We start from the raw sequence: 26,953 nt of genomic DNA, 5'->3' as shown, positions 1-26,953 counted from the left end.
ACTCCTAATACCAGAAGAACCCTTTATTTTATTTCCGTTGGTGCTGGCTACCAACAAAAGTCCACAATAGCTTTCTAAGTAGATGCTTGCACACATACTCCCTGCTTGCTGTTTACTATAAAGCCTTGCCCCATAGACATTTGAGGCTCCCTTACCATCAAAACCACCCTGAGTGATGGTGGTGCATTGGGGGTGCCTGAGCTAGCTCAAACAGAATAAAGACCCTGCTGTGAGTTGCATCAGATTGGCTCCTGTCTCTGTGTTGGGGGATCACTAACATTTCCCTGGCACAATATCATCAGATCTTCTCTGTACTATGAAGAAAACGTTTCTGATCAGAATGCTCTGCATGGTGGAGCAAAGATGCATCTCTGCCCAGTTTCCCCAGCTGAAGGATGGAAACCCCCAGTAGGTACATGGTTTACTTTCACAGCCAAGAGTACCAATGTTGTTTCTGTGATTTCTAGAGATAGATTAGGACCTGGGCTAGAAAAGGTCTTTGCTAAGACAGTTATTTTCATAGCACTTGCCCTTAGGTTAATCAAAAAGTGTGGCAGTAATATATAAGGACCACTCTGGCATATGTTATGTTTTTCTCATTTGTCATTATCTGGGATTATTCTTATTCTTGATTCCACTGTTAGCTAGAATGACCACTGCCACAAGAAATTAGTTAGAAGCAACTCAGAAACATAAGAGAACTGATAAGACAGAAATGGACTGAGAACCAATAAATAAATAAATTAATTAATGACCTCTCTTTCCTCAAAGACTTACACTGAAAACAACAGGCTGTAAAGATGGTTTCATTAAAAAATAACAAGCCCCTGCTCACCAGGGGATATGTTGAGGCACATGGAAACAAAAAATTCCTCAATCGTTGCTCAAATAGGTCAGCTAGAATTAATTCAAAGGGTGAAGTTTCAGTGCGAAGTTCTCATTTTTCCTCAGCCTGCTTCTACAGCCCCCTCATCTGTCCAGTATGTAAACAGTGTAGAGAAGCCCTCTGTGCCAGGCTGGCTATTTGGCCATGTTCTGTGTGTATTAGGATGAAAGTGGGCCATGTCCTGTAGAGTCAAATTGGAACTTGGACCATTGCCTAGGTGCAGTACAAAAAGACCGCTACTTGAATCCAAAGTTATCCATGTACTACTGAGTTCTTGTGTGGTCACCTTGTTGCCCCACAGAGTCATTTGTTCAGCCGGGTGGTCAAAATGCTGGTCACTATCACAATGAGGCTATTTGTCTTTTGCACAGGTTCTACCACAGCATGATGAGCTTTATGTCCATACATAAACCTTCATTTCTTTTTAAATTACAAAGTACCTTGATGCCAATAGTGAGAGGCAATAATCCCCGGTAGACTATAGTGCTTCTTTTTCATTCCTAGAACCTGCCTGTAGGTGCGCTGTTACCCAGCAGGATGTCCCTCATTCTCTTCAATATCAAAGCTAAGGAGCATACTGCTCCCATGAAAGGGATGCTTTCATTTATGACAAGCTGGTGGTGGCTGTGGAGATAGCCCATCCTTTTCTGTGGAGAGCAGGGTAGTTTCCATTGGATTGGAAATTTCCTGAGTGTGCAGCTGTTTATTACTCCTACTTGAAAATGGCCAAATAATTTCTGGGATCGAGAGACAAATGGAAACGCTTACTTCCTGGCACAAACCACCAAGAACCAAATCAGAATGAATCAAGCAAAGGGCTTTTCTAAGCTCCAGGAGCCTTCTGGCTGGGCATCAGGGTCTGTGTTGTTGTCTTTATGTCTCTCTGAGCTGTCCTGTGCGACTGGAGCTCTCAGAGTCCAGAAACTTCTCCTGCTCTTAGTCACTGTGATTGGAGCCCTCAGCAATGCTCGGAAGGCTCTCCAGAATGATCTTCTGGGTTTCTGTGTCTATAGTGATTTCAGAAGTCATAGGAGGATAAGAAATCACAAACCCTTAAGTATCAGAAAATGAGATTCAGCATTGATACTTGTTAATCAGCCATAAGCTCTGTAGTAATATATCCCAGAGTCCTGGGATAAGGAGGTGGTATGGATATATTATTGTAAAGTCTCTAGAATGTGTATTAACTCTACTGAATATATAAAATGAAATGAATTGTATTTTATTATCATAAAGAGAGTATCTCTATATCTCTACTTAGTGTAAATTTCTTTTAAAAGTGTAGCAATAGTGGTGATGTGGAGATGCTATGTGCCAGGCAGTGCTTAAATGCTTCACACTCCCACTGGGCTAATTTAGTTTATATTTAGCTCATCTAATATTTATAACTACTTTATGAGGTAGGTGCTATCATAATACCTTTTAGGCTAGAAAGAATTAGAGCTCTCAAAAATTAGAAAAAATGTCATTTGCTGCCCAAAGCTCAACTCTGATAAAGATTCCCAGATTCTAGGCATCCAGAGTTTAAGTGTCAGGGCAAAGGCAGCTGGGGGAGGAAGGTGAAGAGTATTCGGTGTGTTGCTATGTGTCTTGTCTGGTTTCTTAAAGAGCATAAAATAGATTCTACCTATGGGTCTAAGACATGCAAGTACTCTACACAAAGTGAGATTCTGAACAAATCCCCAGGTTAATGGGCTGCCGCACTCACACTTGAACCAATCGGTTAGGCTTTCCACTAAACAATTAGAGACACAGGAACTTACTTGTGATCTTCAGCTAAACCCTTCCCCATCAATGAGTTTTAAATAGCTTCATTAGAGAAAAGTCAGTAAGAAATCACAGAGGCACCTAAAGGATTCTTTTAAATTAAGCCCTCAGGCAAAAGCCAGCTTACTTTACATCCCTCCTAATTTCTTACTGTGTATTATATGCTAATAATTAGTTTTCAAATATATACAAATTACAGTCTCCCAAAATAGAGAAAGAATTCTGATCAGCATAAACTGCCCACAAAAAACAGTGTACAATTTGCATGGACTTTTGAATGATCACCAATGCCCATGCTATGGCTAGTAATGTCCTTAAAATATGATCCTTTGGACAGATAAGCACACACAACAGAAAATGTCTGATTTTAACCTGGATTTCAGTAAGGGAAGTGCATTCAAACTAGTGTGTAAAGCAGAGCATGGGGATTAGTGAGCATCACTGAAACAGCTACCCAGAGCCTGTCTTCCAAGTCCTGCAGGGTCTTATCACCACGGCAGTACTCCTGGTCATATTCTGCTCCATCTTCATAACTCAATGTGTCCAACTCTACATTCACTCCACAAAACTGCTATCTTTATTGTACCCCTGGGATAGAACTTCACAATAAGAAGTAGCTAAGTGTAGCTCTCCACTTCTTTCTGCTAGCCATGCATCTGTTGCATTAGAAAACATGCCTCTTGACATCCCAAAGGGAAGGAATTTGTATCACTCAGCATACGCAAATTGAAACAAAGATCAAGGCCTTTTATCTGTGTCATCAAACCACTGGCTCTTTGGAATATCAGAGAAGGTATTCTCTATTGGTGCCAACTGGAATTTACCTTTTCCATGAACCAAAGTTACAACCAAAGGAATACGTCCCTCCTCTAATCTTTGATTGTGAGCCTAGTCTTGCCCAATTCTAGTGACCAGACACTGCAAATGATCTACCAGTTTACCGAGATGAGATGTAGTTTAATTCTCTAATACTTACCTCCATCTGATTGTTCCTCATAGATTAATTCACATTCACTCATTCAGCAATTGAGATTTTACTACATACAAGTCCTTGTCTATGGGTAAATCCTACTATAGCAGAGAATTCTCCATATTGACTATCTGTAGCATTCTTAGCCACTACTGATTTCCTAACAAATTCCATTTGAAAAAGAAAAAAAACTTGCATTTTAATTATTTGTTTTGATGCAGTGATGAAGACATACCTTCTGTTTCTTGTTTCTGCTTCAAATTACATATTTCTAGAAGACAATGGGGCATTGATTTTTAACCACAAGTAAACAAGGCATCTGGACTTTGTCTTAATGAGATAAAGTTTAGTCTGTGCTTTCTCAGTGGGATGGTTTTTGCTATTTAATTGGTAGCAAAAAAAAAAAACTTCAGTAATATGTCCTTTGTCTGCCAGCAGTGAATTCTGTGTGGGAACCGAGTTCCTGTAGAAAGCCTTCAGATAGAAATGCTGTCTTAGAACTAATTAGATAAAAATCACAGGAAAGAAAATGTTATTCATGACTTGAGAGGAAATTTGAAAATATTACAGTACTCTATGATTTCCTTGAATAACAGAGAAAAAATACAGATGTTGGGTTCCACATCTCTGCTCTGAGATCTTTCAAAATAAGGCCAGTTTAAGTTTTAAGCAGGGCTATTTATATCACAGAGATTTCATGATATCTTAGGCGAAACTGGGATAACAAATATAAACAGAAATAAGTTGCCTACAATGTTTATGTCCCTAAAATAAAAATGCAGTCATTATAAAACAAGAAAAAATACAACACTAGAAATATCATTCCTGAAGCAGTGTTTTAAAAATATTATCACAGGCATGATTAAGTTCCAATTACTTTAATTTGAGCAGGGCCTTCCCTAGGGACCACCTGGGAAATCTTGTCAACACCACCACCAAAAATCATGGTGTGGTACATTTTCAGGGAGCCAGACATCTTTTTTTTTTCTTCTTCTTCTTTTAAAAATTAAGTCATTTTCCTTCCTGGTTGAAGCCCTTCAAAAACTTCTCAGTGCACTTCAGATTAATTTCACCTCCTTCCTGTGGCCTGCAGCACTTGCTTTCCTAGGTTCTCATCTTCCTTTCCGTTAGTTATTCTGGCTGCCTCCCAATCCCTGTGATGGATTTGTCCTTTCTTGTCTTAAGGCCTCAGTATATCACCTCCTGCAGCTTTCTCTCCTTCCTCTTAGATAAGTAGTAGGCATAGCTTGGATGGTCAAAAGGTGGTTCATTAAGTAAGAATGCCCAGACAACCAAATTCAGTGAGCTTCTTTTTCTAGTTGGTATCTTACTCAAGTAGATTTTTCTTATCATACTTTTCTTAAAACTGTTCTCTTCCGTACTTATTAGAAGTAATTGCATACAGGAATAGGAACTTTATTTTATCAGTCAATTAATTTGGTGTTGGTCATTAGATTGTTTACCACACAGTTATAGGGACCATACTATGAGCATATGTTGACATGTGTATCCTTTAAAGCACCAGTTAATATTACAGTCATTGCCCTTGATTTCTAACATGGCTATAGGCAAGGGTAGTTAGCCTCTTATATATCTGTGCACATATATAGAATACTGTGGACAAAGCTCTTCTATCCATGTCTGAGGCTGATTGCAATGAGTGATCAAAACCTTCTGGAACGCACAAGGACCCGACATACTCAAAACTAACCAAAGAGGTGATACCATGGCTTTCCTGTGAATAGGTTACATCCTATTGGACTCTGACCACAGACTTCTTTTGTTGGCTATGAAGGAGTAATGGGCCATGTTATTTGAGTAGGAGATGACATGACACAATTAGTAGCCTGTGAGACTTAGGACAGCTATTGCCACTACTTCTCAGTGGGACACACACCTGTAACGCTGGCACTTTGGAGATGGAGCCAGAAGGATCATGAGCTTGTGACCAGTCTGAAACACAATACAACATACCACAGCACAACACAACACAACATAACACAGAACAAAACAATAAAGGTGATTGATTCTTAGACCAACATCCAGAAGGAATTGAATTCTGCCAAGAATATGAGGCTGCCTAATAGTGGATCGCCAAGCAGAGCCTCTGGACAAAAAGCACCTCAAGCCAACACCTGGTGTGTCTTGCTGAGACCTGGGCCTAGAGGCAAGTCAGCCCTTCCTGGACTGCATCTCTACGCACCCAGAGAGAGCACAAATGGCTGTTGCTTTCGGCTGCTAATTCTGTGGTAACTGTCATACAGCAGTGGGAACTAACACAACTGCCAAACTGAATCTCATCCAAAGCAAAGTTGTCAGGAAATGCCTTTTTCTTCACAGTCTAATTTTATTTTTTGTTATTTTAAAAGCCAAGTTTCTGGATGGCAAGGCATTTTCAATTTTTTTATTTTTACTTTTCCAAAGGTATCTTCTCACTGAAAGAAATACATTTTATTTTGGGCTGGGTGTGGTGGCTCATGCCTTTAACCTCAGCATTCAAGGAGCCAGAAGAAGGCAAGGAAAAGAATAAATAACATTCTACTTCGAGATATAATTAATATATGATTACAATAAGGATCAATACAATTCTAATTTTATAAATTCAGGTTGTTGACAGAGTGACTACTGTATGTATTATAGGACACCATAGGGAGGGTAAATTTCTATGGGAGTTGAAAGTGGTAAGAAAAATGGGTAGCTTAATATTGTAATACAGTATGGATGACATGTGGAAACATGTGTGTGTGTGTGTGTGTGTGTGTGTGTGTGTGTGTGTGTATTTGTGAAGTGTATGCATGTGCATCTGTATAGGTGCACGTTCATGTCCTTTTCATAATATGGTTTTAGTATCAATTCCAGAGAAGCTGACACAGAGACCTTGAAAGTGTATGGAGCAGAACAAATGGACCAAGAGCCTGAGGAGCCATAATTGGATAGACTGAAGCAAAAATAAAAAAAGTCTGATGATTGGTCTACATGTTCATTATTTGCACGTTGGCAATCAAAAGATAATGGTCATTAGTTGAGCCAGAAAATACATTGGGTACAGTGAGTGTGTTAATGACTTTCTGAAAAAGGTATCATATTTAAAGGTGTGGCCTGTGGTTATTGGTGGGGAGAATGAAGAAATGGTCTTTTCCCCATGTTTTTGAAAGTACATGACCCAGTTGTACAGCTTTATTCTATTTTTATTCATTTTTTAAATTGAATGATCCACTAAGCCTATCTTCACCTATTTCTACCAATATCCTGTTCATTTTGAAAAGAGTGAATTCTAATTGACTCTATTAAGCCACCTAAAGATATCATCTTGCTTCCTTACAACAGCTTGGATGTTTAAATGGCCATTGCCCCATGCACAACATATATCAGATGTGTATTTTAAGGTTTTCTTTTCTCAGTCGACCTGATGTTGGCATGCTAGAAGTACTAACTTAAAAAGGAGTAGTGTGAACATGGATGAAAGTGCCCAATGTTTGAGTCTGGGCTCTGTGATCAAGCTTCTCTCTGGGACTTGATTTTTATTACCAGCATGATGATTCTCCACTTGTGTATTTTGTAAAGCACTGGTCAGTCTTGAGAGGAATTAAATGACAGGGTAATGATTTCTCCTGTTTCTGATTATATGAACAGAGAGATAAATAAACAATAGTCCAAAAGGTTTTAGACTATCATAATACTCAATTATATGTATGTATGTATGTATGTATGTATATATATATATATATACATATGTACATATATATATGTATATACATACATACATACATATATATATATATATATATATATATATATATATACTATCCAAAACCTATTACTCTGCTAACATGTAGAGACAACTATCAAACTTCTATGTCTTTATTGAATTCTGTACTTCCCCACTCTATATATTAGTCCCTGCCATTCCTCGAAATTAATATCTACACTTAGTAAATTTTCTATATCCATTAGAAATTCTAGTTCCTTGACAGCAAGTTTTTCTTTAGAATTCTCTTAGGAGTTTGCTTTCTTTCTCTCTAAATTGACGAGCTACCTAAAATAACTTAAAACTTTTGTTCTGAGATGCTAAAGGCGGTCTGAGCTGTTAGTGATTTGTTCTGTCATATATCAAAAACACGTTTTTTTTTAAATGTACTGTAAGATATTTAGATTATGTTTTAAACTCAATGAGTGTGAGATGCCTCTCCTAGAGGACTTCAATTACTACTTCAGTCTTGGAGAAACAGAGCATCAAACATTCTTGATTATTTCTAAGTGGAAATTTCTAAGACACTAAGTGTGGCAGTCATTTAAAAAAAAAAAGGAAAAAAGAGTAAAAGATCTGGGTGCCACTGAGATAGTTCGGCAGGTCTATTGCAGATAGATCATGCAGGCTGAGTCTGATCTGTATAAGCCACAGAACGGTGGGAGGAGAAAAACAACTCTGCAAAATGTCTTATGATATTTACGTGTATGGATTGGGGGAACACCCATCATGTATACATGCATGATAATGTTTTCAGGAAGATTGTATATGGGTAAGAGAATATGGAGAGGGATAGCTGAACACAGCCTTGAAATAAGATTACTGAGCTGATGGTGTTTTCAACCGTAGAGACATTGGGGGAGCTGTACTGTGTCGTGAGAATTCTGGTTTCTTTAAATAAAAGAAAACTATTGTAAGAATATGTTTTTGTTCTAGTCCCAGGTGTGTGATAAGGGGCTACTTCAGATTGTCCATAATAGCTGACTACCATTTGCCTGAGGAAGGGTGAGAAAGGGATGAAGACTGGAGGAAGAAAAGAGAACCCACAGAGTGCAAAATACCGACTACAGTACCTCAATAAATACTCACTAATTTTTTATTTTATTTCTACTAACTTTTAAAACATTGCTCCTCCTCAGGAGATAGTATAGATATTTTAATCATAATTCTTTATCGTGGAAAGAAAATGATCCAGTCTGTGTTCATGGGTCACCTCTTCTCAGTTGATGGTCTATCTCTTTCTAAGTTGATTGGTCTTCTGCTTTCATATGTGTCTTTAATATTATGTCTTAAATATCTTGTTTCAAGATCTTTGCTTTATCTCTGTCTTTCAAAACCCACAGGATATCTGTGCTCTTTCGTGACCATGTATAATGAGACCCTTAAGAGATTGATTCAATTCTTTCTAAATTGGCACACTAATCTAAAATAACTTTAAAGTATCTGTTGGTGATCCTAAAGATAACATGAGGTTTTAGTGATTTTCTCTCTCTCTCTCTCTCTCTCTCTCTCTCTCTCTCTCTCTCTGGTTGATACCACCTCTTTAAAATATATTATGAGGTATTTAAAATATATTTTAGCCTTGATGAGTTCCAGAAGATGTGAAGAATATCACAATCTAAATTTAAGGAAATGAACGTAGGTCTGTTACGTTTTCTTGAATCATCCTTTAAAGATCTTTCTCGTAGGGAAATCAATGGGAGGATATTTCCAAAGAGGCAAGCATGACTCACAGATGGATGGCTTTCCAGCCATAGAAAACTACCTTGGGGAAGGAAACTACTTAGCCTCCTGTGTGGCAAGTACATTAGACAGCTATAACACCATAATTAAATTGATGAAGAGTCAATAGACTCCAAAGGGCTGTGGGGGGAGGGAGAAGCAAAGGGCACAGAAACATTCTCCTCCATTTTTCTTTAGGAATCACTCTTATACCATCAGTGAGAAAACAGACATTAATAATGCAACCATGTACAGTTCTTAAGTAATTTACAATGTCTGCTAATCTTCAGAGTATTTTCTGGAAGGGTCTGGTCATACCCCACATGTTACTTAGATCTAATAAAAGGAAGTAAATACTTTTAGAAATAACTTCCAAAAGTATATTCTATTTTTAACGACAACATTTGGGTTGTTTTTCTCTCTCATTGACAAACAAAAGATGTACTTGATTACTCAAGTGTCCACCTGGCTGAACTTTGCTTCATTTTTCTCAATGTAATGTGCACAAATAATATCAGAATCTATGATTACCTCATCTCTTCCTCCAAACCATGATAAAGTGAGGAAAATGATACTGTAAAATTATAATGATTTAACTCAGTCCCTCCAGGTTCTAAATGAAGATCATGATCACAGCAGTTCTTGGCCTATAGTGTTTAACCATGTGTTAGACTTATATGTTTTCTGGGATGTTGTTTTCCTCAATTATTAAATGAGTGTGGGCAGGCATTATTAGCCATGATTATCTCATAGGGCAGCATCAGCCATGGCAGAGTTTCTCTTTTCTTCCATCAACCCAGTATCCCTCAGTGGATACAATGAGAAGTTACAGTCAGGTGATTCATCATAACCACAACCCCTCACCATGGGATTTCACCAGGTCCCTAATATCTGAAGGTTTTCTTATCACTACTGTTACTGTTATTTTTTAATATTTGCTTGAAATTAAAATTTATTTATGGATCTCCTGAGCTGTATTTACCACTAGAGGAAATTATAGCTTCAAAGTGAAATGGAAATAAGTATCAACGGTTGACCCTGGAATGTTACCAAAATCATAAAAAATGACCGTGAAATCACAGGTTCTTTGTCTTTCCAGAGACCAAGGATGCAGTACTGAGACTCCAGTGTTTGTGAACTCTCCATCCCTTGCATTTTAAATACATTTCCATTATGAAAAAAAGTAACTTCTTGTTTCCCTGCTTTCTTTGGTCATCCCTTGCCAATAAACTGCTTAATGTTAGTTTGGAGAGATATGATATTTCCTATTGTCAAGGTGCCCATTTGGACCATGAAATTCTTGGGGATGGTGCTATAAAGCACAGATACAGTGGCAGGATTTTCAAAGTTGTTGGAATCAACTAAAAAGTCATTATTTGATTCCATTAATATAGCACCGATCTCATTTCTCTCAAATGAAAGCTGATACCTGCAGTGTAGTCAGGGTTTATGCGTGATGCAACTCTGGGAGACATGATTCACCAAGTACAAATGTATCAGAATGCAGCAAAAAGTTACATAACAAAGACAGGTCATACCCCTTGATTTCTTTTATGATTAGTCCCATAGGTCGCCCAGTTATTCTCCACCAATTCTCCATTTAAATTTCTGAAAATAACTTATAACCACTCAAATACCAGAAATACATGTAAAATTAAAATATTAAGGCTTGTAAACAGTATACTAAAAGAACTCACCAGGCTGGCCTCAAACTCAGAAATCCACCTGCCTCTGCCTCCCAAGAGCTGGGATTAAAGGCGTGCACCACCACCACCAGGCTGGTATTTGCCTTTTAAACTTAAACCTTAATTTAGTTGTTATAATTGACAAAAATTGCCACACACATAATATCAAATGATCCAAACAAAGGCTTTGTGAAAGAGGTATAAAAACTGTATTATTTGTTGATTATCCTTTGATGGTCATGTCTTCTTCCTGAAGCCCCAAATTTCAGTATAGAAAGAGAAGAGTGAAAACACACTAAAATAAAGAAAAAGGGAAGTAGACAATAGCCAGGAAAGTTGTAAACTTACAGAAATAAGACAGTGACTACTGAAAACTAAGGCTTTAGACAACAAGGCTCTTTTTAGAATTTCACATGGAAGTCAACAAAAATAAACTATATGAAGAGAATAAAGGTATTTGTGAAAAACATCAACACCCATTCTTTTTGAAGGAGACACTAAAGGGTTCTACTAACATTGCAAAGTGTGTCCTAAAACACTGGAGTTGTTTTTAATAGACAGGCCTATAAACAAAAGCACAACAAGTGTGGGGGCAATAAGACTGGAGGTAGAATGTAAGGCTGAGGTCTCCAAAGGGATTGCCCTCAGATGAAGAGAGAGGCCAATGCTTTCGCCACTCACTGGGTCCCAGACTACAACAAAAGCATTTGGAGTGGAAGAGAACAGAAACAACCAATTGCAGAGGGTCAAATTATTAACTGAGATAAAGATAAAAATTAATTTCAATCAAGGAGATAGCTCACATGCGAGTAATGTTTAATAACCAGAAACTTGTAAATAATACTAATTTTAACGGCAAAGCATTGTGTTATATTGAAGAACAGGGAGGGATGAATGTGGTAAGGAAACTGGATTAAGACAAAGCTAAACTATAATTTGAAATGGTTGAAAGTTAATTATAGTTGATTGAAAACATTTATAACAACAAGGAAAGTACTTATTTAAAGATTAATAGGTAAGACCAGAAGAAATGAGCAAGCATTAACAAGGTTTGATTCAGGAATTAGAACACAGTACCTAAGGAATTGTTTGACTTTTAAAACTGTCACACTTTTCTGTTATAATCAATTTGCACCTAATATGCATTTAATTAATCTTTAAATGAAAGAGAATGTCTCCACATTGCTAACTTATTATTAAATCTATGTATGATAGATGTGTAAATGTTATCTATGAAGACGTTGAAGTACATATCTAATAATGAATAGAGAGTCCCACAGAAAACTTTCCATGTCACAGACTGTCCCCATTCATCAGCCTTGTTATATGTTTTAATGGAGATTTGGGGACCATTATAAAATGAAATGTTTCTGGAATACTGAATGAAATCCTGAAATTCTGTCTATGAGATACTGAACATTCCCACCTGTACCCCCTGTATCACATGAATACGTTTAATCTGTTTTCACCAGTGTTCTTGCTTCTGGGCCAGCTGAACTCAACTGAAGATATTAAAAGGTAGGATACATTATAGAATCTTTTGGAATTGCTCATCTCCTGTATGTGAGCTCTCAATAGAGATCCTGCCTTTCTCTATAAAAAGGTACTTGTTACCAAAGAGCAGTAGAGATAATATTATTTGAAATAGTCTAATTGAACATTGAGTGGTTTCATAAGAAAAGAAACCTGGTTTGGATATTTCACACCACAAAAATATTAATGCTCAGAGCACTGGTCTAGTCCTAAATCAAAATATCATGCACATGTGTTCCTGAGATTATATTATGTATAAGAGAGCAGAGAATAGAGACATAGACCTCTACAAAGGAGGTAGAAGGAGAGTACTCTCTCAGTTTGTCAAATGAGAGCAGAGCACAGTCCTCTTTTCTAGGGTCTCTCTCCACAGTGGAGTCTCCCTGAAGCATAGATGGTTGAGGGTACTTTGCACTTTGAGTCCCAGACTGATTCACATCCATAACATTTACGCTGAGGGACACAGGCTCATAGGTGATGTTAGAGCTATGTGGTACAGCTCTAACCAGGCAGACACAGGAGGGGTAGCTAACAGGGTAAATGGAACTTCTTTATTCTCACAAAGTTCTACATGACAATAACTTTGCTATCTGCCAAGTTAGTAGAGCCTCAGACACTAATTAGGATGTTAACAGCACTAAGTACTGTCATTCCAAATGACAAACTCATGAATATTGTCATCTTTGTCTCTGCTAAGCTTGCCACAAACAGGGCTAAGAAACTAAGAGCCCTCTTACTCCTGCCTTCACTTGTGTCCTACTATAAACAAAGATTCCTACATTGCTGAAGGTACTTTGTATGTAGCTCAGGCTATTCTGAAATTTATGGCAATCCTCCTGCCCCATCCCCCTTAGGAGTAGAATTATGGGTATGAACAATTACCCCTGTCATCAACCACTCAATTTTTAGCTCGAAAGCAACCTCAGCTTTTTTTCTGCCAAAAAGTAACAAGAATATATCATATACATATTTGTGATTTTATTTTTCAAATGTGTGTTGATATTGCTCTCATGATAAAAAAATATGTATTTTTGTAAAAGTTTTCAATTGTATACACAACGCCTTTTATTTTGCATATTCTCAGATCAAGGAAAATTAAAAGCGAAAGTACTCAGTGACTGGAAGTGAGTACAGCAATCTGACATTGAAGGGAGGAGATTCTAGATGCTTGAGTCTTGGTGATACTTACACCATGGTCTTGGTAAGACTGTCCTTGGTGAGCCAAATATAGTGAAGCATGACCACCCATTGCCTGTTCTTTGCTATCACAAGCCATTCGTTTAGTTCTTCACAGTACCTAATAACACCAAATATCCCATTTATGTTTGACTTCTTTTTGGCCTTCCTCATCCCTCACTTACCACTCAAGGTTGTGGTTTTGTTTACTTCCTGCATCTAAATTTTGTCTGGCAAGAAAAGGAAAGCCTTCCAGCTGAGATGATAACTAGATACTTCCTGGACCCATCTTCAAGCTCAGGCTCTTCTCTCTTAAAAGCATAAGATGGCCCTGTAAGTGACAAAATGATAATAGCAATAGAAAGTCATGGGATTCTGATGCACTGTTACTATGGTACCTACCCTATGTATTACACTCTTATACCTATACTCCAGCCTGTTAAGTGGGCATTACTAGCTCTCTGCAGCAGATACCATCGCTGATTCTCTAGAGCAGTGGTTCTCAACTTTGCTAATACTGCAGACGTTTAATACAGTTCCTCATGTTGTGGTGACCTCAACAATAAAATTACATCTCTGATACTTTATAACTGTTGTAGTTTTGGTACTGTTATGACCAATAATATAAATGTCTGATATGAAAGGGTTATTCAACCCCCAGGCTCTCTTCTCTAGGTATATATATATATATATATATATATATATATCTCCTGGTTTTACTGAGCTATATTGTCTCCACCATTCCTATTGTATGTTCCATCCTATTGGAATATTTAATTGGGAGGGGGAGAGAGAGAGACAGAGACAGAGAGAGAGACACACACAGAGACAGAGACAGAGTCAGAGACAGAGACACAGAAAAACCAACAGATTTCATCCAAGGACTACCTGTGTTCCTCTCTCTTGTGCATTCATTAAAGCATCCTTTAGAGTTGAGCAGATGCTTCAGCATTAACTCAGATCCCCTACTATTTTTTTAAGTTCATGAGAGGAGGGGGCAGAAGAGCAAGGACTACAGAGATGGCCACAAAGGAAGTCTGTGATGCTGAATCAGCCTCAGAGCTCATGCACAGAGAGAGTAAAAGATGCTGTACTGCCCAGGGTGGAATGAAAGAGCCACTTTGTTAGCAATGGGGGAAGAGTGTTAGGGGAAACAGCGTTTAGCTAGAAGAAAGTCAAGCCTTAGGCAGAAATCAGGGCAATTATTGAGCAGATCTGGGGCATCACATTCCCTCTGAACACTAGAGACCATGGCCTTCTGTTTAGAGGCAAATGACAGCACTCAAATAAGTATCCCGCCCTGGGTCAGCCCCTATCCCTCCAGCCGGTGTACAAAATCAAAGGGAGTTCTAGAGACTTTGCCTGGCTTTGCCTCGGGGTTGACAAATGTGTGATCTGCCCCTCCCTATCACCACCTGCTCCCTCTGGACCTTCTAATGGCTCTGAGGGCAGAAGCATAATGCAATTTGTCAGAAAGGGGACAAATGCAGCAATAACAATGTCCACCTAAACTGAGTGAGGGCTTGCTTTAATTGTCTCCGCCAGTATACCTAGCAGGAGTTCGGTGGGAGAAGCTGATGATCCAAAAGAAATTATTTTCTTATCTTTTATTGAAAATTTCAAAGAAAACATAAGCTTCAGCCCCATGGGAGAAAACAGGGTATCACAAGGACAGGGAAGATGGATGTCTTCCAATGTCTTGGCACATCTAACTTTAAGATATTGACGATACTATCATAACTTTCTGCCCTAAATGTCTTTATTAGAGAAACAAGATTTATGATTTGGGTCTAGGGGGCAAAAGAAACTTGGGTGTGTGCAACGGGTCCTCTGTCAGCCCCTCGGTCTATTGGATTAGGGGCACAGAGGGAAAAACTGTAAGAAAGTTATCTTGTTTGGGTGACCATAATTCTGTTCCTTGCAATTCACTTTTATCCGTTCCCTTGAGCTTTCTGGTATGTGATATTACTTTTTTTGGGGGGGGGGGTTTCTGGGAGAAGTCACTGCAGGAAACAGTGATTCTCTCGTTTCCCTATTTTCAAAAATTAATGGGTACATATGTTTAGTATCAGACTGTGCTGTATCGAACCATAAATCTGTGCACTACAGGAAAAGTGTACGCATTTTAAATAATTCATGTGTCACAGTATGGACTTGGACTACACTGGAGAAAATTAGGCATGCTAAGAATTCACAATTAAACCGTATCACAGTCTTCTCTCTCTGTTTGTGTAATCCGCAGAGTTGGCTAGGCAGTAACTGAGGGAACACAGTTGTTTATTAAATTGGAGCTTTGTACAGGTTTTCAACAGGGGATCCTGAACTAGTCATTATTTCTCCTCCCACTGGTGTCCTCCTGCTAACATCCAGCTTCTGCCTTCACTACCATTTCCTGGGAACTGCTCCAGGAGTGCCCTTCCAGCCTCCCCTGGCTTCTTGTCTTTACTGGGTTCCAGCCATTTTCCACAATGCTATAGAATGCGTCCCCACCCCCACCCCCAACACAAAATTCTTATCATGTCACCCACCCCCCAACACGAAATTCTTATCATGTCACCATTCTACATGAAATATTACTTATTTCTTCAGATGCTAATATTTCACAGGTGTGCTTAGGGTCTGCAAGCATCTCCTCAGTGACTCTTCATCACTTATTTTATTTTTTTTGGTAGAGAATAGAGTTTATTTAGGGCATGGAGAGGGGAGTTAAGAGGGTAGCAGAGACAGAGAAAGGCAGCGAGAAGGAAAGAGTAGATAAGTGGAGGCTGGTGATGACCTTGTGAAGAGAGGGAAGAAGGGAATGGGGAGCAAGGAGGCAAGAGAAAAGAGAGAGGCAGGAGTAAGAGGATAAGAGCTCTTCCCTGGGAGTACTCTACATGCAGGTCTGTTGCCTCCAGCCTTTCTTTTCATCCATTACTCTCATCTTACCTTGCCTTCTCCTGTGCTTTAGACTATTTGCCATTGAAGGAACCGGATTTCATTTTGGAAGAACTGAGAATTGTGCCTGGCACATATTAATGGATGTGTAACAAAAGATTGTTGGGTAAATTAATACACTGTGTATTAATTTGGAAAGATCTAACAAAAAATGAGAATTTATACATCTCTCCCTCTAACTTCGGATACCTGAAAATTTTACAATTCATGACCGATTCCATAAATGATTTAATTGTCTTAGCACATAAGACTATTACAATATAAACACTATTAGTGAGAGCTAGCACAGCGAAACACTGTCTTCTGACCTCATCTTTGCCAGGGAGAACAGAGAACATAAGTTTGCAAGGAAGAAGGCAAGAAGGTGGGGCTGTAAGAGGTAGGGAAATAGAAATGTGATCGATCACTGTCTGTCATGGTCCCTGGCACCAGCTCTAACTGTTACCTCTCATGCTCAGGAAACGGAAGGGGAAGCTCTTCTTTAACAGATAAGACAAATCTTGGTGAATGAAAAATGTAAGCATCCCTTTGGACCCACCGGTAAACCCATTTTCCCTCTTTCTTACACTCAAGACCCCGGACTCATCTGTGAATGCTCTTGCTGTACCCCAGCCTTTGGGTCTTGCAGTGCCTTTGATATTTGAGAGTTATTAGTTGCTTTCCTAATCCTGAGGCACATCTTGTACAGCTTTCTGGAGTGAACTCTCTTACTCTGCTTTCAATACCACTCCGAACGCCACAACTGCAAACCAAGCAGGCTGCTTTCCAGGCTTCTCTGCAGAGATGAGAGCATTGACCTACACTCTCTGCCGTCTCCTCAGCCTGCCTGCTCCAGGCCACCCAGCTTCCAGCATATGTCCACAGGAAACCTCTGTGCAGAACTAACCACCACCAACCTCACCAACCAGATCTGATCTAACTTCTCATTATTCTGATTATGCCACAGTTGTGTAGAGGTCCTCATTACCTTTATCTTTTTAAAAGATAATTTAGAACAATCAACTAAATTCATTTTCCGGTACTGGGGATGAAAATCTAAATGATTGGGAAGTGTTTCTGAGAACTGTCTCACACTTCATTTTTTGTGCCTTTTATAACAATAGTAATATTAACCCAAAACCATGTTTTTACCAAAGAGTTGAAAGTAATTTCACTGAGTTCTCTTGAAGGTCTCTATAATAGCTGAGGAATAGGTAGCTACCACTGTTGTCCCCACAGTAGAGAGGTGATAAGTGTCTTATATTCCTGGGCTTCTCGAATACTAGAGGTGCAATGTTCAAATTAGGAGTCCTTACCATCAAGTAAGGACTGTAACTGAATTTCCACTAAGACTCCAATGTAGACTGAAGATTTTCTGCTTCTTTCCTTTTTTTTCCTTTTTAAAAAAAATATATTAGACCAAGCCCATTAGACCAATAGCATTCTTTTGATAAGACTAATATTCCATACCAAACAGCACACCATGTTCATTTCCTAAACAGATCAAGAGATCAAGGCATTAGTTAATGGCTTTGATACACACACACACACACACACACACACACACACACACACACACGCGCACACACACACACACACACGCACACACGCACACACATACACACACACATGCATATAGAGGTAAATCTTATAATTTTGGTTATGAGCCTAGCCTTTAATGGCTGAGCCATCTCTCCAGCCCAAGGGGTAATTCTTTTATCATTTCTTTGGAATCTCATGTTCCCTCCCCAAATCCCCAGTAGTGGACTGAGAGACAAAGAAACTTTAACATAATAACCCAGATATGATCAAGGAAGTTGGGGAATCACATTAACAAAAAAGCTGGCACACTTTCAACAGTCTACTGGGCCCACAGCAGCTTTTGTGCTGTACTCTCCTGCTTTGCTGCCTACTGGTTTCCAAGACAGGGTAAGCAGGGAACTTAATGGCTCTTAAATGACTGTGTAATGTGTATTCTGCTAGAGAATATGATTTGAGTATTTTAGGTCTTACCTGATTTTATTATCAGATGATATGGCAAATACAGAATACAAAGAAATTGTCCAGCATCTAAAATACTTAAACCCCAAACCTTCTTATTTAACATGAATATACAGCTTATTCCTGTGTGGCTATGTGCATATAAACACTTCAGAATGTCAGATTCCTCCAACCATTATGTTATATCCTAATCAAGTGTACCTGCCAAAGATACAGTTAATTCCCTTCCATATGAGAATATTAATGCCTATAACTTCACCCACATGATGCAAATGGGCAGGCAGAAATCCATAACAGGAGTTTGAGAAAATTTATTCAGGTTCAATAAAATGTCTTTGAACTTAAACACATTTTCCAGAAGGTTATACTGTGCAGTGAAGGAGAGAAAATGATCTAGATAATTATGCTGGAAAGATAAAGAAAAGAATTTTGGAGATGATTGTGACCTTTCTTTTACAAGTGGGAAATAAGATAAAGTCCAAATCTTCAGTACAATAATATTTACTCATCATATTAAATTCATACAATCTTAAGCCTCCCCCTTGATGCTGAATCTGCCCCTGCCTAGGCCACAGAGGGTTTATCTTGTCGATCCTTTACCTGAGCTGTCACAGGTCCATTTAACTCTTTCAAAAGGGTGTCACAGCTGTGACTATAAACCAAGCAAGTACTTTTATGAACTATGAGAACTATGAGCCTTTTGGAGATTTTAGTAGCTGCTAATTTTTGGTGCCATTAAGTCTACATTTTTGCGTGCCCTATTTTCTTTATTGACAAAGACTCTTTGCTGAGCCAAACATTAGTCATGCCTCAAAAATCTTCTGTTAGCCCCATCTGTGCACTTCCCTATGAAATCTAGTCTTGAGTCAGGTCAGGTAGAATCCCTTACCCTCCACTACCTGATTCTTCTAGATATGCATGTCATCTGAGCAGAGTCCTTGCCCACACTCTAAGCAGTGTCTTCTCACCCTCTCTCTGCAGCAAGAACTCTGCTGGCTTTGTTTAGCTAGATTCCTGTTTATGTCTGGGGGGGTCCCTCTCAATAGTTTGAGTAATTTTCCACCCACTACCCTCGCATTGACCCCTCCTATAAATGCCCACATTTCCATGCTGGGTTGCAGTGGACCCCAATTTTTTCCTTCCTGCAAGAAAGAACCTATTGGCCTGCTGCCTTAAAGTCTTATCACAGCTCTGAATAAAGTCTTTCTGTAATTGCCACTGACCATTTTAACATTAGTCATGTCTTGATCTTCAAAATTCCAAAATATATGATAATGATGACATCCGAATTACACAGTGAAAGAGTAAGCAAAATTTATAGCTTCTTGACCTGAACTGGACTTTTTAGAATCTAACCTTGGAGGAAGACACTGAGAATACAAATGATAGCTATATCCTCCCTGAGCCCCTGTGTCTTTGAAAGCCAGGAAATCAACCAAGTGGGTGTAAACTGGACTTAACACACTAATCTTTGGATAGTGAATTTCCATTTATTCTTTTATTTTAGTTCTTGGCTAATATTTGTAATATCAGTTGAACTCTAGCATAAGTCTGATGGCTTACGCTCATTCAGGCAACTTTATTTTAAAAATAAAATTATGCATATGACACTTACTTCTAAAACATGGTTGATGGGCAAAAACCTACATGTTGGTCACATTACTGCTGCCTTTCCGAAGTGTATGTGATAAAAGGTCAGCGCTTGTGTATCTCCAGCATTCTACCTTTTTTAAAATTTTTTTCTTTAATTGGATATTTTCTTTATTTACATTTCAAATGTTATCCCTTTTTCCCATTTCCCCTCCAGAAACCTCCTAACCCATCCATCCTGCCCCTGCTGCTATGAGGGTGCTCCCCCACCCACCTACTCCCATCTCCCAGCCCTGGCATTCCCCTACACTGGAGCATTGAGCCTTCAAAGACCAAGGGCCTCTCCTCCCAACAAGGCCATCCTCTGCAACATATGTTGCTGCTCTTATGGGTCCCTCCATGTGTACCCTTTGGTTGGTGGTTTAGTTCCTGGGAGCTCTATGCTGGGGGTCTGGTTGGTTGATATTGTTGTTTTTCCTATGGTGTTGCAAATCCCTTCAGCTCCTTAAGTCCTTTCTCTAGCTCCTTCATTGGGGACCCCGTGCTCAGTCCAATGGTTGGCTGTGAGCATCTACCTCTTATTTTTTCAGGCTTTGGCAGAGCCTCTCAGTAGACAGCTATATAAAAATGTTTCCCAAGTGTTTTGAAAAATACTTTAGAGTTACCTCTTCTTAATTCTAATTACAGGGGAGAAGTAATAAAGTCTCTATATCCCCAATGCAACATGAAGACTAATAATGTTGCATAAGAACAGACATGCAGAGTGACAGTAAAACAGGAAAAAGATGTGAGGGAAAGGTATCGTAGGAAAACGTTTATCTGTAAAAGGTTAAATCAATATCAGAAAGAACCTTCAGCAAGTTATTTAAAGAGAGTCCTTGCTGGTCAGAGAACATCTTTTGCTTCAATTTTTAGCACAACAAACCAAACCAAACCAAACCTGACACAACCCCTGTATGGCTCTAGACTGTCAGCTCAATTTGATTTAGCGTTAGCATGAGAATACAATCCTGAGAGTATCTCTTGTGGGTATTTCCAGTGATGCACCATTGAAGTTGGTAAGTCCTGAGCAGCTTGGCTGCAGTGGCTGTAGTGGTGGATAAAGGTTCTGCATCTTATGAAAACAAAAACTGAAAAGAGGACTAACATCTCTCCCTGCTCTCTTTCTGACTCTATGTGACAGGCTGCCCCACATTCTTGTAACCGTTCTGTCCCCAGGGTGCATTGTATCCTTTGAACTGTAAGCCATGCTCCTCAAACCATTCCTTAAGTTGTCTCCTGTCAGGTTTTATGTTTGTTTGCTTGTTTGTTTTTTATTTTGTCACAAGAGCCAGAAAAGTAGTTAATGCACTCCATACTCAAGTTTAGAGCAGGAGACATAATTCAGTGGTAAAGCACTCACCTACCATGGATAAACCCTGAGTTTAATCCCTAAAAACAATGAATAAATAAGATTTCTTTCCATCAGAGACCAGGCAATAAGTATTTGTTCAGGAAGTGGACTAAATGTTTAGAAAAATTACTGGCTAAATATGAGTATTTTACAGTAGTAAAGGCACAAGCAATGATGATGTGCACTGTAACTTTCCCCAGAAGCAGGGATCAGTGTGGCCTCTCATAATAACAACGAATAACAACAGCAAGTGTGATAGAAGAGGTCCTAGGCATGATAAAAGCTCTAGCTGTCACACACAAGCATTATACAATTTTTCTTTTGGCTATGGAGTAGAAAGAGAGGGATGTGTGAAATTTAAAAACAGTTACATCTTGATTCAATGTAAATTGAGAAAGTGGTAGCACAGCAGATAATATGGTCTTGTTCATTTGAGAATGCCTTTATCAGCATGAAAAAGAAAAAAAAGAAAAAGAACTCAATTACTTCCAAAACTTGATAGCATCAACATCAAAATGTTCAGCATGTCATATGCATATCATAAAGCACCTGAACAAAATAACTGTCAGATTCAGATGGCTGGTGTTTCCTAGACAAGTAACCATTTAATAGAGTGTGTAGCACAAAGATGTTTGAAAGGACCATCACATAGCAGGGTGCTGATCCTGCCCAAGCTAAACATGCAGCACACACATCAGAAGGAATGACTACGATTGTTTAGGCTTCTGCACCAGGAATTTAATGTGTCAAGCCCACCTTCTCACTCACTCACTCCTCCACAGAATAGCCTTGCAGAGTAGATTCTGCACATTACTGTTACTGATAACACACTGAACCCTTAAATCTGCTCAGCTCAGAGTAAGTGCCACTCATACATTACACACCCAAGTCCTTGTAATGCAAACCATGCTCCCTCACCCACTGTTAACCCCAAGCTCAGTGACTATTTTTTTCTTTCTTCTTTCCTTTCCTATTCTTCGAATAGTTCCGAGGGCCTGTGTTGTATGAAGTGTTTCACCTCTATCAGAAAAATGACTTGCAAATGGAGATTTTGCCACAGTTCAAAGTTAATCTTTTGACATAAATAGCACTGAGCACTGAATGTGCATCCAGTTTCATCATTTGCTTTAAGTATGTCTCCCTACCACACAAAGCCCTTTGACCTACCTTTTGTTATCCTTGTCATTAGTAAACCCCAGTGTTTGACATCTCCTACTTGTTGCATAGCAATTTTCGAATTTAGAGAGCAGGAAGTACCATCCTCTTGATGACCATTTTGTAATTCTCCCTGAATACATTTCCTTGGGATGTTTTTCAGATTGATTAAAACTAATTAAGAGGAAAAAGGGAGGAAAGTGTTTTCTTTTTTTTTTTTTTACTTCCTAAGCTAATTAGCCTCCTATAAAGTCTCTGTAATTGACATAACATTTCGTAGTTAGATTTCATCATTCATCTGATGGTTATTCATGAACTTGAGCTAAGCAGGAGACAGTGGGGCTAGCTGAGGGAACTGAGCAGGTGAGTGTGACACACAGGCTGGAACATGGGCTTCTGCCACCTCAGCAGGGACAAATAGAAATATGGCTGTCATGTGTTGTGTTGTCATGACGACACTGATTCTTTTCTCTTTCTACCTCTGTTACCTAGCACATTCAAAACAATTCCATATGAGCACAGAGGACACAAAGCAAAGGATGCTGAGTGGGCAGGTAGGCAAGGGGGGAACGCACGTGCAAAGAACCTTGTGACTTTGCTTCTCCTTTGGCAGCCACCACAACCCATTATAGATACACACTCAAATATTCCCAGTATAAATAATGATGGTTTATTCATGAATTTAGCTAAATGCTTTATGAATCTGTTCTTATTTTTAACTTTGTATCCTCAAAATAGCTCTATAATCTTTTGGTAAACCTGGGGTCTCATTTCATTTACTCTGGAACTATCTCCATCCTTCCCAGAACATTCCCCCATTCTGAGCTTTGGCAAGATGGACATATGTCCTCATTATGGGGTCATTCCTTACAGAAAGTTTAAGCAACGAGAATGTGCTTTTCTATGCTTCCTTTTCTGCACTTTTTCTCTCCCTCCCCCCCAAGAAATGGATAGCCACTATTGGCTGTGCCTTCTAAAGGAAAACAAAACAAAACAAAAACAAAACAAAACAAAACAAAAACAAAACAAAACACACACACACACACACACACACACACACACACACATACACAAACTTAGTAATAAGCAAAGAACACTGTTGGTCTCACAAAGTGGTTTGAAACCCTGTTATCACTTTCCTTCTTTGGAGGCATGGAAGGTTAAACTTGAACAAATAATCAGAAGGGAATTAATATAGAATAGGCTGCCTCAGAGGAGAATGTCTGCACTCTACGTGACTGATTGACATCTGTCAAGACCTAACCTTTTGGTCCACAATTTATTTTAGCCATAGTCTTATTGTCTTAAGAAAATATATTTTTCATAAACAATAGCACCCTCCTTTAGAATGCTGACATGTGGGACTGTCCATTCAGAATGTTATAAATTCCAAAACCTAAACAAGTCTGATTGGAATATCAGGGAAAGAAGTTAGAGTTCATTTAGAGTTGATGACAGGTTTGGGAAAATTAGGAACAGTCTCATATTTCAGGCTAAGATTTTTACAGTCACAAAACTCAGAAAGAAATGATGAAAAGAGAACATCACAGAGATCATGAGATAGTCAAAAATGAGCGTTTCAACTGAGATGCCACAGGTGGTGGGATTTATTCCTAGCAACTCTAAGTTTGCCTTTTACTTTAATAACATGGCTATCACCAGCATTTCCGGAAGCAGCATCAACTACCCACAGCTCTCTGACACTTGATGCAGCATCAACTACCCACAGCTCTCTGACACTTGATGATCTATGTTAAAATATAAAAGCAGTTATCAAAGAATTCCTGCCACTGAGGAGAAAAGTGATTTCTGCAGCAACTGAAAGTCTGACTTTCTCCAGGAGGATGATAACATACTAGAGTTCTCTTCTTTCTTTACAATCAGTGGCCAAGGCAGGTTTCGCCCAACTATGATTCTCACCTCTGCTTGCTCTGTCCCTTGGGGATTCATAGTGCATTGACTTTCTGCATCAATGCTTTTGGCTCTTTTCTGAAGGATCCATCCTACCACTTAAGACCTAATTTCTTTATATTCTGTATATTCCATGATTTCCCTCCCATTGTCAGATAATAGGAATTGAGATGGTATAAACTATAGATTTCTGTGCTGAGGGATATAACACAGTTGGTAAATATAAGCACAATAAGCATGTGGACTTGAGTTCAATCCCTAGAATCCATAGGGAGAAAAGAAAAGAAAAATAAAAATCCAGGCATGACAGCACATACTTATAATCCCAGTTTTGCAAAGGTAGCTAAAAGCAGATTGCTGGGACTGGCTGGCTGGTTGGCCTGGACTACTTGTCAACCCTTGGCCAATGAGACAATATGTCTCACAAAACCAGTTGGAGAATAGCTGAGTAGGGCTCCCCAAGGTTAATCTCTGGCATTTACATAGGTGGAGAAAGAATACATCTAGGCCATTGTTGTACATTATAATATAAATGTGATAAATGATTGGTGGAGAAAGAGTCTATCCAAGCTGTTATTCTTCATTCAGTCTCTAAATAAAATCTTTAACTCATGTGGTTTAATATCAGGAAAATCAAAGTGACAATATACCCTTGTCATTAAACATGCCTATATGGAAAAAGGAATGGTTTCTTAGGATGGGAAAGTTGCCATCACAGAGTACCTTAACAGGTGCCAGGAGCTAGTGCTGCGCTTCATCTTCCTTCTTGTCTGGGGTTTACTTGTAATAACAGGACATTTCGTTTGGATTCAACTGTTTTCCTTGGGATCCCGCTTGATCACAGCTCGACTGCCCTCTTTGAAAAAAGGTAGCTACTAAAAGTGACTGTTCTCCCTTCTCCTCCAGGGAAAATATGCTATGGTTCTCAGCAGCCTAATGCAACTGTCTGCCAGCAAAGGGTTTCTGGTAAATGCTATTTATTCCCACTCAATTAAAGTAAACGGATATTTATTGAGTGCCACTATACATAAGAGCGAAGTGTTGTAGTAATGCAGTCTCTGGCCCACTAGGCTGCAGACCCTTGTAATGTGCTTCCTTCTAAACTCTGCACTCGGGAAGTCACCCAGAAGTGTCCCTAGTCTGGCTCCCTTTGAATGTTTATACAATTCCAATTACTTTTGATGCTTTGTTGGACAATAGAAAGTGCCGTAAACAGAGGACTTTTGCCCTCTCTGACTGATCTTCTAAAAGATGAGCTTAGAATATCTCAAATGCTTTTATAGAAACAGGACACATGTATCTTGTTCACAAGAGCTGATAGATAACCATTTGAATGCAGTACAGCATTACCATAGCTGGTGGACCTTCGATGAAGAGAACATATTTACACTATTTCCCACTAAGGGGTCATAACTATAAACACAGGCAATCAGATTTCATGGATGCCTGGCAAATGAGTTTACACTCTCCATACATCTGACAAAGAGATGATCAGGTCAACAATGAGACTTACTGAAAGTATTACAGATCTGCTTCAGTGTCTCTCAAATACAAAGACTCATTTAATGAGCACTATGACAGCATCTTTAGTTTCTCCATCTAATTCTTCATTGTTCTCCTCATTGGGATGTCTGATATAGGCTCTGGGGACCCCTTGCCCACTTTGGAAGCAATTTCATTGAGAATGTCATATGCATTTGTGTCAACCGGGACACAAAAAAATAGCAGAATCAATATTTTCATAACTCTAAAGATTTAACAAATCTAATTTGTTCTAGCTGTTAGCAAGAACAGTTTTATTTTTAAGAGGGGATTGACAAACATGTCAGTGAAACTTTGTAAGTCTTTGTTTTATTGACATATGTACTAAAATGCACAAAAAAATCCCTTAAAGTGATAATCTGGTCTAAGTCCATGAATTGTCCAATTTAAAACTGGACTCCTTTTTAGGATTTACTGCAGAAGGGCAGGAGCATTCCTGTCTCATCATGGGCAGCATCTGTGGTAGGGTATGCTATCACAATGGGTAACAGAAAAAGTACAGATGGCTCAAAGAATGACCAGAAAGGGGACATGGAAATAATACAGGTTACACTTACAAAAAGAACTTCTTTTAAAAGCAAATAGAATTCTCCGGAACAAAAGCTGCTTTGATTGAATTCTATAAAGCCATGTGATTAGCTCTCCTAATTAGGAAGCCTGAAATCAAGGGCATCCTGGAATTAATTTCATTCTGCTTCTTACTCTAACATTCAGGGACAATGCTCTGAGACCCCAATCTCTACAATGCTCTCTCTCTCAGCCTTTTCATACCACATAAGGGGTGAAAGCAACGCTTCCTTTCCTAATCACCAGACATGGATTTCCCATTTGAAAACTCCTCTCTCCCCATGTCTACACCCTGCATCAAACAAGTTTATGGCCCTCCCTTCCAGGTGAGTTTTCTCAACAGGCTTCTCAGACTCCAGGTAGACTCCAGCCTTTCTATTCTTGAGTACCA

The 26,953-nt window shown here is 39.0% G+C and overlaps 1 protein-coding gene across 2 annotated transcripts in view; it reads right to left on the bottom strand.

Annotated features, from left to right (window-relative positions):
* Unc5c (unc-5 netrin receptor C) overlaps nt 1-26,953 on the bottom strand; it is a 345,405-nt gene that overhangs the window by 196,490 nt on the left and 121,962 nt on the right. The window lies entirely within an intron of this gene.

Source organism: Mastomys coucha, unplaced genomic scaffold, assembly GCF_008632895.1.
Source record: "Mastomys coucha isolate ucsf_1 unplaced genomic scaffold, UCSF_Mcou_1 pScaffold16, whole genome shotgun sequence".
Lineage (NCBI taxonomy): Eukaryota > Metazoa > Chordata > Mammalia > Rodentia > Muridae > Mastomys > Mastomys coucha.
Note: the sequence above shows the minus strand (reverse complement) of the source record. Positions and strands in the feature narration are given on the sequence as shown.